The sequence below is a fragment of the Patagioenas fasciata genome, chromosome 5 (genome assembly GCF_037038585.1).
Source record: "Patagioenas fasciata isolate bPatFas1 chromosome 5, bPatFas1.hap1, whole genome shotgun sequence".
Lineage (NCBI taxonomy): Eukaryota > Metazoa > Chordata > Aves > Columbiformes > Columbidae > Patagioenas > Patagioenas fasciata.
In genome coordinates this window covers 64,836,964-64,849,370 of record NC_092524.1, presented here as the reverse complement: position 1 = coordinate 64,849,370, position 12,407 = coordinate 64,836,964, and the positions used below count along the sequence as shown (strand labels likewise).

The window sequence follows — 12,407 nt, the reverse complement described above, 5'->3', positions numbered from 1 at the left end:
CTAGACTTTCTGGGAGGTAAATGCAAGGTGCTGTTGCTTTTAACACTTGTGTGCATTGTTATTTAAAAGCTCATGTGTGCTGGTTACGTGCAAGCCTCTTTTTTTTCCCTGTATTAGCTATGGGCCTGTGTTTAAACCCTATCTATTTGACATTCCTATCCAGTGCTTCTCTGCTCAACCACTATAAGTCTTTTCATTCCTGCCATGATCCTACAGCAGGAATTTTTCCTTCCTGCCCATGTCTGGCATCTTTGTGTTTGCAACAGGACTGGACCGTCATTGCTTCCCAGCATCTCAAGGCTGTTCTTAGGAAGCTCTTTCCTATACACAGCACTCTTTTTTTTGGTCATTCCTCTGTACTTGGGGAATAATTGTTTATGTTTATTCCCTTTTATAATGCCAAAGTGCACTATTGTTCACTCAAGCATCAAGGCATGGATCGGGCAGACAGTCCTCCCTGACCAAGATGACCATTTGACCAGCCTCCTCCTGCGTTAGCCAGGGGTAGAGCCAGACCTCTTCTGGGATGGAACAGGACAGCTAGAGCAGGGACGTGTCACCACTGAGACAGTCTGCTTATATACAGATAGGTTTCTTGTTGACATGCTTGCAGAACACCTCTGACATCCTCTTGCCCAGAGCACTGGAAAGGGGGAGCAGTCAGTTGTTTTATTTGGATGCTGTTACCTGGGTTCCAGCAGCAAAACGTGAATATTTGGGTGTGGTCTGCTCTAGCTCTGCTCAGTCTCACCTGTGGCATGCCAGCACTGCAAGGAATAACATAAACTCTCTCTTTTTGATGCTTGGTTACAGTTGCACAGCTGGAACCCACAACTGGCTCCAGGATGGGACCAGTGCCTGTCTCGGTTAGGCTCTGTTAGTACCATTTCAGACTGTGGTTTGGGCCAAATGCTGTTGGGTTTGGGACTTTGCATTGTTTAACCTAGGCGAGGCAGTCCTGTATTGAGTAGTGTGTCCTCCTGCATCAGATAAACCCCAGTTTGAAGACACTAAACCCAGAATAACTGAGGGCTAAAGTGGCCAAAGAGCTGGAGGCTGTGTGGGGAAAACTTTCCTATCTGATGGTGAGATGATTGGATAAATCAAGTTAAAGCAACTTCTCTTCCTACCTTGAGCTCCAGTAAGAAACAGATGGTCAGGTGAGGACAGAGAATATTAAATTATTTTTAAGTATGAAATCATATGATATATGTGGCACAGTGAAATAGAGAAGGAGTGTCATTTTAATATTCTCCAGGTCCTGAGAGTATGGAAATTACAAGCGATATATACTGTGTGTATCGAGCTTCTAAAGCCCTGTGATTGTCTGCACAGAATAGCAAATCTACCTGCTCTACAAGTGGGTTTCAGTCTAATTCTTCCCTTGTGAATAAGGCCAGCTGCTCAAGAGAGACCCTGCCAGATAATTACGCAAATGACATTACCCTTAAAATAGCGACATCCAGTAGTTATTGTCAATCATTCAGCAGCAAAACTGTGTCTGTGCATAATGTAATGCCACTGGGCTTACAGCCTGTCCTGTCCCCCCAGCCTGCTGCCTGTCACAGGGCAGGAGTAATCAATCCCTCCGGGTTTTGGCACTCTTCGAGTGCTGCTGTAATTCATGATAGAAACTGGAGGAGTAATTGAAAAGCTCCTTGAACAACTGTACAGGCTTTGATCTTGTTACAAAACTAGTTGTGATGTGGAGTCAAGTAGCTTGGGCCGCATGGGGCAGATTTGCAGGGGGATGACTTGTTTTGTTAAAATTAGTCGGGGTGACTCTGTTGAGGAAGATGTAAGAGGAGAGAGCTGCTGGCTGCGGTTGACCTGAGCTGGGGCCGCCAACACCGGGCTGCGGGATGGAAGGAGATCCTCAGAAGGGAATCACTGCACTTGTGTAAGAGAGTTTGGAGATTTTATGAGCAGCATGTGAGTGCTTGCTTAGGAAGCTGGGAGCAAGGGGAAGACACACAAGGGAAAGCCTGACTAGAAAGTGTTTTGCCACAAGCTGTTCCATGTGCCTCTTCTTTCTGGATTCCCACAGTCAACAGAGTAAGGGAGTTGCTGACCTAGAAGACCCTGACCATTTGTTTTTCTTCTGGGCTAAACTTAAACATAACACTGTATTTTGCATTTCCTCCTTCAAGATTAAGCAGTTCAGGAGAGAGTCTGCATATACCAACGCAATGAGCGTTCTCCCGGTAAGTCAAGTTGCTTTTGCCACAAGTGCTGCCAAAAGCTGGGTGTGCTCTCCTTTGAAATGCCAGAGAGGCTTGAGAGCCAGCACTGAAAGTTCATCGAGAAGTAGCTGAAATGTGTCACTTTGGCCTGGGGTGACAGTGCTGGTAACAGCTGAAGTCAGGTGTTTGTTGATTCATTTTCTGGCCACAGACACACAATTTGAAATGACCATAGTACGGTATTTCTGTGAATTCTACTGTGAATCCATGAGAATGGGGTTCCTGAGGCAGATGGTGTATTTTGGCGATAGGTGATAATTTTAACATCAAATCCAGGCTTACTGCTGGATTGGTGCTCTCATAGGGTACTTTTCACAACACAACTGAAGTTTCCAATAGTTTGCTTCTCTGAGGAAAGTCTGCTTTCTGTTACGTGTGTGTGTTTGGGGTTTTTTAAAAGAAAGGTTTCAGTTTCACAGCTACTTTTTTTTGTTTGTTTTTCATTTGCAACACTGCAAGGCAGAGATGGCTTTCTGGCCTTATCAAGGAAACATCTTTGTCTTGCCTTAAGCTGAGGTTTAGCTGTCAACTCTGCAGTGTCTCCTTGTATTATAGTTGCTTCCTGAAAGGAATGTCAACAAGTACAGTGTGGTTCCTTCTCCGATTGTACAGGGGGCAGGACTAGAATAAAACCAGCCGTGAAAACCAGCTTTTCAACATGTCAAATCATAGTCTGTTGTGCACCCCACAGAGAAATAGAACAAGAACATATTTGGGCTCAGCTCCTGCTGTATGTTGCCAGGAAGGGGTTAGGCAATAATCAAAGCTATCATAGATAAAATCTTTGCTCACAGGGCAGTGTTCTTGCACTGCTGCTTTTCTTTTTAAGCTTCCTTCTGAAGGAATTAGTGCGCTGGGTCGTGCTGCAGGTAGGTAGGTTGGTTTGTGATTTTGATCAAAAGACGTTATGTGCTATTTTTCTCCAGGCAACTCTTCCTGACTTTCACTTTCCAGTTTAGCAGTTCCCAGGGTAGGGAAAGCATATTTTGGCTTCTGTGCATGCTGGAAACAAAACAAACCAGCATGCATATTTGAGCAGTATTAGACTATACACTGGCTTGCTCAATGCAAGTGAGCTAGTCCACTCCCAGTCTTCTAAAAAGCAAAGTTATAGTAAATAATAAGGGTTTATTTTAAAAGCAGGACCCTTCCTTCAATGTAGCATTATTGTAAGCATGGCTGGTCTGCCCTGCTGCAATCAAATTCAAACCTTTGCACAGGTTGATATAGAACTTTGCTAGTGGATGGGTCTACTTGCCAAGGTCACCTAAATGGTGTCCCTCAATAGAGGCATCTACCTGCATAATGAGGGCAAATGCAAATGTTTTCTTAGATTTGGTTGTTGTGTTGGGTTTGGTTTGGGTTTTGGTTGTTTGTTGGTTTGGTTTGGTTTGGTTTTTTGTCAGGGGAGGGAGTCTAGGCGTTTGCCCTGCAGACTTATGTTTTGGAATGATAATGGGCCTTTTACAGGCAACATAGAGCAGTCAACCCAACATAATGGCATGGTCTTGATTTTTATTACAAACCTCCTTTCTCTCCCTCTACAAATATGTCTTACTGGTAGGATGCATGGACTGAGATGGTAACTTTTTAGAATATATCTTTGCTACTTGCAGAAGCAATATAGCATGCAGTGCATAGAATCATTTCAGTTGGAAGTGACCCTCAAGTTCATCAAGTCCAACCATAACCTAACTCCAGCACTAAACCATGTCCCTAAGAACCTCACCTACATGTCTTTTAAACCCCTCCAGGGATGGTGACTCCACCACTGCCCTGGGCAGCCTGTTCCAATGCCTGACAGCCCTTTCCAGGAAGAAATTTTTCCTAGTGCCCAATCTAAATCTCCCCTGGCACAACTTGAGGTGACGTACCTCAACTGGCCATGGGTGAGCTGTATGTGGAAGCACAGGCAGTGTCACCTTGGCACACTGCACTTCAGTGCTGATTTTGCCATCCCTGGGTATGGAGTTGGATAGTAGGGTGAGATATGTGACCCAGCCCACTGCTTGGCACAACAGAATGGCAGATGTATCATTAAGGGTATGGATAGTTTAGCATGTAGGTACCATAGCTAATCAAGAGCCAAACGAGCTAAAAGGCTGGGCTAGAGAGCCTGGGAGAAGGACTGGTTGTTGGCTGAGAGAAGAACCTTGTTTTTATCCTGTGGGCTTGTGCTAATTAGCTTATTCCACTGACTTTGTGCCTATATTAATATTTCTAATGCAACTGGCCCTTCTAGAGGTGCTTGGGGTCTGCTTGTGGTCCATCACACCTCTCAATGCGGGGTGGTGTGCAGAGCCCCCATGCCCTGAGGTGGCACCAGCCACCAGGATGAAAGGCAGAAAACTTATTAAGTAGTTCCTGTAACCTGACTGTGTTTAACAGGAGGAGTGGTCCCTTTAGAAGGCAGAAGATAATTATGCAGTTATCCAGATGAGAACATGGTCTTACCTTGGGGCTAAACACTGGCTCTTGTGGAAAATATGATGGGGTCATTAACAGCAAGTGTTTACTTTTCTGTGTGTTATCCAAAAGCATCCTGATCATGTGTGTGATGCTCTGTACAACAGGGAAAAGCTCTGTCCCCTCTGAGATTGCTGAATACTGGAAATCATCACCTTTTCTTAGTGTAGGAGACCCCTCAGGTCTCAGCTGTGTGTCTCATGACTGTGGCTTTTACACAGGCTGAGGTTTTTTGCAACAGGTTAATTCTGTGCCAATTCAAACAATAAGCGTGTGACACTTGGAGGAAGGTTTGCATAAGCCTTTTGCAGAGGCGAGTTTTACTGGAAAAACTTATTAACTGAAACAACACTAAAGTTTCTTTCAGAAAAATCAATTAAAAGTTACATGCTGGAAACAGAAGCTGAATGCCTTTCCTAATTACATGGAGCCACTGTTAACAGAGCAACTCTTATTAGTGTGCTGTTTGCTTTTTCCATGGGTCGAGACATTGTGGACATGGGAACCCTTGTGTTCTCTGTTGTTTTGGGTTTTGTTTTTTTTTTGGCAACTGATGGTTTTGTTTGTTCTCATCCCATGCCCTGTTTCACATCTGGAGCCAGACCTTGTTTCCCCTAAAGCCAAGGGGCTTTCCCTGGGGAGGTAAATCAGCGGTTGAGCTGCATCTGTGACACCAGCAGTGCCCAGCACGGCAAACAAGCTGGTTTGCAGCTATGCAGGGATTATCGTTGGTTTGCTTAGGTGCTATGGATACCTTTGTTTTCTTAGCAAATACAGATAAATGTTTTGGTTTAAAATGAGGTGGTTTTAAGCTTTTCTGAAAGTTCTGACTACAGCAGATGCCTCTGTAGGTAGTCTTTGATTTGATGCCTCCCTCTTCCCTCCTCTGGTTTGGCCACATGCAGGCAGGGTCATGCTGTTTGCATCCAAGAGGAAAGGGTGGGAAACAGCTCCGCCAGCACCAAAACAGGTGTGAGTCTTTGCTTTGTGGAGCACTGTAACCTCAGCTGTGGGATCTGGTCCCTGTCGCTTCAAGACCTCAATTCAGGAGAGCTCCTAGACTTGGTGCTTGCCTGGGTTGAGGCCCCAAAGACGAGAGTAGATATATGTAAGCACGACAAAATGAAGGATGTGTTATGAGAACAGTGGAAAGAATGATATATAAGCTGATTTTATGGTGAAGAAGTGAAGCAAATCGGCTAAAAGCTGCAAATTGGCACAGAATAGCATACCACCAGCCCTGTCCCTACAACACTGCTTAGTGCAGGAGAAAAATTTTCATGCCGGAGCCTCTGGGAGAGCTTCATTCAGCTGTAGAAAATATAAAGGAATTTCTCTTAGGGTCAGGAGTATAGTAATGTCTGTGGCTATCTTATCTGACAGTCAACAGCTCGTGTGGACTGATTTGTGCTCCTAGACAGTGCATCTTCCTCATCGCTTTCCACTCAGATGTGGTTGTTGCAGGGTTGCGAGCCGGGCTCTTTTCCAGCCTCTGGCATGCAGTGTTTAAAGTGGTGTTTCTCTGCACTTGATCAGATGGAAAGTGCAGAGAAAAAAAACCCAGCCTCTCACGTTTCCATGTCATGTTTAATCAGTCACCGTGCAGGACAGTTTAGTCCCGATTTACAGTTATGCTTACGAAGAGCAGTCCTGTTTTGAGATCCACGTATCAGATCTCTGTGCCCCATTGACTCCACTGTATATAGTCTGCGAACTTTAATGCAACTTTCCACATGACTAAGGACTACTGAATAGCCTACAGAAGTTATTGGCTCTGCTAGTGTCTACTTGTCTTTTATGGCTGTTTAAAGGGATTGATTTGGAACCTGCAAACCCTGCACATAATGAGTTTGTATAAATCATTAAAAACCAGAGCTCGAAGGGGCCTCAAGAGTCTGTCTTGTTCATCCACCTACCCCAAGGCTGGATAGCATGTACCAAAAAGCAAGTCCCTTGTACTTTCACTCTTCTTATTTGGTGTAGTTGTTACATTTGCGTGTAATAACTCGTGTACTACGCTCTTACAGGCACAGACTCTAATTTACTGAATGTTTGAAATGAGAGCTTGGTGTTAATTGGGAATTCTGGTACTGGTGCAATAAAAATAAGCAATACTGCTAATCTGTGGAGGGGATAAGTGATTAGACATGACTTGCGTTCTGACTAATACTGCTTATGGAGGCATTTCACAATTAAAAAGCACGCAGATGCAATTTTAGAAATAGCTACGTGCAACAATTACAGCCAAGTTCTTAAAGAAAGAAGCCCAGAATTAGACAGTCTTTAAGTCTCAAAGCACCTGAGAATATTCAAGTTATAACTCTGAAACTGAAAAACTTTTCCACAAAAAGACCATTTTTCTGCCTTTACTGCCCTCTTCATTCTTTTTTGAAGGCCATGAGAAGGAAAAAAATAAAAATTGAAATAAATTTTAGGACATTATAGAAGATTTATTTTTTAAAACTGCCCTTAAGTATTATTGCTACCTTTTCAGCCAGAACTGCTTATCTGACTTTTAATATGTTCCTGATATCAGGGGCATTCAGGCCTGTGATTTTAAGGACCCAATTTTAAAACTTTTCCTCTGAGATATCTAGAATTGCCCAGCACTAATCCAGTCATCTTGCTGATCTTTGTACCCACCTTGAATTGAGGAAGATTTCAATGTTGCTGTCAGAGAACATGATCCCCGAGTTAGCATTAGGGAGCCTGATATATATATATATATATATGTATATACATAGCCGAGGAAAAGGTCTCAGTCAACTTTAATGAATGTTTTGTACAATTGTTTAAAACAAAGATTATGCCAACAAAATGCTGTTACCTCTGCTCCCTCCAACTTGCTGAAATGGAAGATTTCTTGCAACATGACATATTGCAGTGGGTGAAGCTACTATATACGTAAGGGAGACAATGAGAAAATCAGTATTGTTGACATACTTGGCCTGCAGCAACTGCTGTAGCTATACAGGGAGAATTTGACTTATTCTTTTAACTGTAGCAACATCAGCACCTGATGTTTCCTTGGTTGATAGTCCCAGTGTTTACATTTTGTTCTTTATGCCATTTTGTTCTTCATGCAAACAGAGGGATTATTTTTAAGTTACCCAGCAACTTTTAATACCAATGGTGCAATTGAAGCACTTTTGTCTTCGGATTCTAGTTCAAAGTCATCAGCTCCCTGTTAACAATTGCAGAAAAATTTCAGGTCTGACATGGTAACCCTGCAGTAATAGTTGTGTGGTTTACAATTCAAAATTTCTGTGGGAGAGAATTCTATCTTCTGCCAGTGGTACCCGGGGCAGGACGGTGCTGGGGCTTGTATTCGGCTGCTGGTGCTTGTATTCAGCTGCTGGTGCAGGGCAGGGTGCAGATTGCAAAGTCTGGAGCAAGGGGAAAGCATTACTCATCCTTTGGCCTCTGAGTCACAACACCTTTGCTGCTAATAGGATCAAGAACCTCCCCTTTTATGAGGCTGTGCCTAAAGGCACAATTTAATCTTGGAGTTGTGTTACCTGATTATTATTCCACTAAAGCAGGTGGAAGTATTCCAGCTAACAACAATGGAAACGGGAGCAAGCCTTCAAGTCTCAACCATGTACAAGGTGGGATATATTCAAAACCACAGAGATCCTCCATGCTCTGGACTGATTTCTTCTGAATCAACTAGATTTTCACAAGCACATTTTATTGTTAACATCTAGAGCCGCTTCCACAAATCTCTTGGCAGCATAACAGAGAACTGGTCCTGAATCAGGAAAATTACTTGCAGCTAGGAGGGGTTACTTACTAGCCAAATCTCTGATCCAGGCATCCTGCCGTGGCAAAATCCATCCAACAAAGATGTGTTTGCATATGAATCGTTTTTGATCTACACCACTTTCAGGGAAGGCAGCAGCGTCGTGGTGCCCTGTTGAAGTGGGTCATGGCTTCTTCGTTGTTTTGGAAAAGGACAGGGATGCAGGAGGGGACAGAGGAGGGGAAATTGGGAAAAGCAGGCTGGGCTGGGCAAGGCAGCAGGGGGAAATTGTTCCCTGTGCAACCTGTGTGGTAAAGGGGTGATAGGAACTGATCCCTTCAAACTGCTCATGGGTTTTGAAATAAGCCCGTGTGTGCTGCTGTATCAAGGCTGCAGCACATTTCGGCACACAGGCGCTGTGGTACCCGCGTTAGAGTCCAAGTTGCTGTGTGACATTTAACGTGTGGGCTTCAGGTTTTCTCCTCCCTTCTCTGGATCTGGTTACGTTCCTTTTGACATTTACCTGAGTTTGAAAATGTAGCAAGGTCCTGTGTCCTTATTGACTTTTGCCTAAAAGCTGAATTAGTGTGCTTCGTATTTCTGTTTGTCAGTATGTCTTGACTGTAAGTTGAGGAATTGTATGCTCATCTATGTTTTGAGGATTTTAACACAATCTTATCAACTTTATTTAGCCCTTGCCGTTGCGTGCACCTTCTCTTAAATTTTGCCTCTTGTTTTGCAACCATTTTTCCTATCTGGAGCTCCCCATTTCAGTTCTTCTCAAATCAGTAGGGTGAAACCTGGTGGCCAAACAGCACCTTCACAGCCGGAATTTCTACCTTCAGCCACTGTTAAGCACAGAAGGGAGCAAAAATCTTGGCAGCTGGCTCCTGCTTCTTGCTTCTCTGCCCAGCTTTGATAAATGAGAAAGCCAAGGAGCTGCTCCGACTCTTGCCAGCTGGCCAAGCTCCCAAAGAGACAGCCCACCCACCGCAAAGGTCAGAGCATGGTGCTGCCCAGCTGCTCTGCCCTTTCATCAGCATGGGGCATGGAGCAAGAGCTGGTCCTGCCAGTGCTGCTCCCACTGGGGCCTCTTTGGGGCCAGGGCAACTCCCTGGCAGGTCAGGAGGGTTCTCCATCTCCTGTACACTGCTTGGGACGCAACAAGTCAGCGAAGCTTCAGCCGGTCCAACTTACGCCTTGAACTGCAGAGCTAATGTCAAAGTCATGATGGCTGATTGATGGCAGCCAATCTCCTGGTGGTAGGTTTGAGATGAAACTAGTGTAACTCATACCTGAACTCATACCCAAATAAGCCTTTACTGTACCATGTCTGTTAAATAGATAGCTTTTGCCTGTGACTGAGCTACTTGAAACATATTTTCCTATCTGCTTTCAGAAAGGCAATACTAACCAGTGCTTCTTGTTGGAAACCATGATGTTTTGGAAAGGACTCAGAGCAAACTGAGATGAGCTTTTGAACGTCTAAAGCCACAAGACATCTGTGGCTTGAGTGGGCTGCAGTCTGATTTGTGAGTGGAGAGTCTCTATGTCACACATCCCCTTACACTCTTTTGATCTAAAGAAATTGCCCTGGTCACTCAAATTAGTGGCTACAGTAACAGAGAGAGCCCCAGGGAGAAAGACAGGTGTTTTCACTGATAAAATTGATGGAAAACTGTCTGGCCACTTGCTCCGTTTACTGCACCTCATACTCTCCAGTCACAGCTGCCTTTGGGGTCCTTTAGGATCGATAGCTTTCCCCAAGCCACAGGGCAGTCAGGAGTAGGTCCTACCAAAGCTGTTGGATGCTGCTTCCCAGCATCAGCTGGTGGCATCTCTGGAGACAGCACATTCCAACTGTTGCCACGAACCAGTAAGCTGACATTGGACTGGGGATGTGTGAAAGGGAGGGGATGTCGAATGAGGCCTAGTTACCTCTGCATAACTATGGCATAGAGTATCAGGCACCTCCATGTTCTATCATGTCTAGGACAGGTTAATTGAAGTTGTTTGCTAGAGCCCTCCCTACATTATCTTCACTTTCTTACAACCAGACTCGTGCTGAAATTCTCCAGCTCTTCTCCAGGGAAGCGCCTAATATTGCCAAGACTTTGCTCTGCTTGTGTCTCCGCTGGGGCTTTGCTGTGATCTGGAGCGGTTTAGGCTGTTCTCCTGTTCCTGAGAGATGCATCCAGTTAGAAGATGGCTGTCCATCAGTAGAGTAGATGTGAGGACATAATTCCTTTAGGCTCCTGATCCCTAGTTCCCTGAAGCTCACACCAGTCTGTGAGGATCCCTGTAGGCACAGGGTATAACACAGGCATCGCTCATTTGCTCACAGGCTTTTCCTTGGCCTGCGTTGGCTGTTCGCATCATCGGCCAAGTGTTTGGCTCTGTCCCAGGCACTGTTACGTAAGGAAGAATTTCAACATTAATTACATGTCTTGGCTTTAGGTTTAATTCTATCTCTCCAGATACCAGAAATAGTCTCAGAAGTTTCAGTGTCGCTTCTGCCAACAAAACAAGCAAACTTTATTTTACAGGCTATGGGCTTTACTGCTTTTTCCCGAAGCATCTGCTCTTTTGGGACATTTTCCCTTTGTTTCCCTGCCACTGAGAAGGGACGGCCGTTTTTCTAGAGGCGCTGCCAAGCATAGCTAACATGCTAAAGTATTCGAGCTGTGGGAAGGCTGGCACTTCCAGTCAGACAGATTAAAAAGGAAAACTTAACGTTTCCCTTTGCTCTCAGCCACCCTCCTCATTCTTATGAGCTGGAGGAAGGAGGGATGGACAGATGGATGTGATGCTCTCTTGCCAGCACGGCTGTAGAGGTGTTTGGGGCAGAAGTGTGTGCTGGGCAGAGTCTGTGCAGATTGTGGTCTCACCCTAATGCCTTTCCTTCCCTTATCCTCCTGCAACTGAAGTCATTAATGCTCGGTAAGCCAGGATGGAAACAAACCCAAACAACAACAGTCTACAAAATAATTCAGTCACTCCAGACTGTTTTGGTTTTTTTCTGTTTTTTTCTTTCTCCAGTGAAGCAATTAGTCTCCTGTCATCCCATTTTTAGCCAGACTGGAAACAATTTGCCGGACAATAGCAGTTCCCCTCCTGGCAGGGCAGTCACCAGATCCGCTCCATGATGGGGAAGATGAGGCGCCTTTCCTCGCTCGTCTCTGAGGGAAGAATCTCCCTAAAGAAATTCCTGTGGGCCTCACTGGCAGCCGTGTTTTTGTGCAGCCCCTCCTGGGCTGTCACAGCCTCTGGCTCCTCTGGGAGCCTTCTGTGCTGGTTGTGTTTTTTCCCGGCCCGCTGCAGGGTTAACCCTTCTGTGGTTTTGCCCGGACGCTCTCATGCGTATATGGCCCATCCCACTCACGGGCTGATGATGTGGATTGTGGGTGCCAGAAAGTCACAGAGTAATCTGTGGTTTATACCAACAACAGACCAATACAGGGCTCACATAGAGGCGGGGAGGATTTTTCCATACTTGCTCATCTGGTATTAGACCCTAGGAACAGCTCAGCCTGGGTTAGGGGACAGTGCTGCAGAGCAGGAGACTGCATGATATAAGCAAATAAACTGGAGTTTGGCAAAAAGCATGTGGTGCGATAGAGAGGACATGGGCCAGCTGAAATCCTGGGCAGGTGGACAGGGGACAGCTGATGACACCACAGAGAGCCACCGTGCAGCTTGGCCAGGGCGACTAGAGCCCTTGGCACAGGACAAACGTGGACCTGTTGGAGAGAGTCCAGAGGAGCCACAGAAATGATCAGAGGTTGGAACAGCTCTGCAGGGAGGACAGGCTGGGAGAGTTGGGGTGTTCAGCTGGAGAAGAGAAGACTCCAGGAAGACCTTATTGCAGCCTTTCCGTGCTTAAAAGGGGCCGATAAGAAAGATGGAGACAGACTTCTTAACGGGGACTGTTGTGATAGGACAAGGGGTAGTGGTTT

At 45.3% G+C, this 12,407-nt stretch overlaps 1 protein-coding gene across 1 annotated transcript in view; it reads left to right on the top strand.

The window, feature by feature from the left end:
- The window catches only part of PRKCH (protein kinase C eta), a 122,541-nt gene that overhangs the window by 73,985 nt on the left and 36,149 nt on the right, over positions 1-12,407 (top strand). The window lies entirely within an intron of this gene.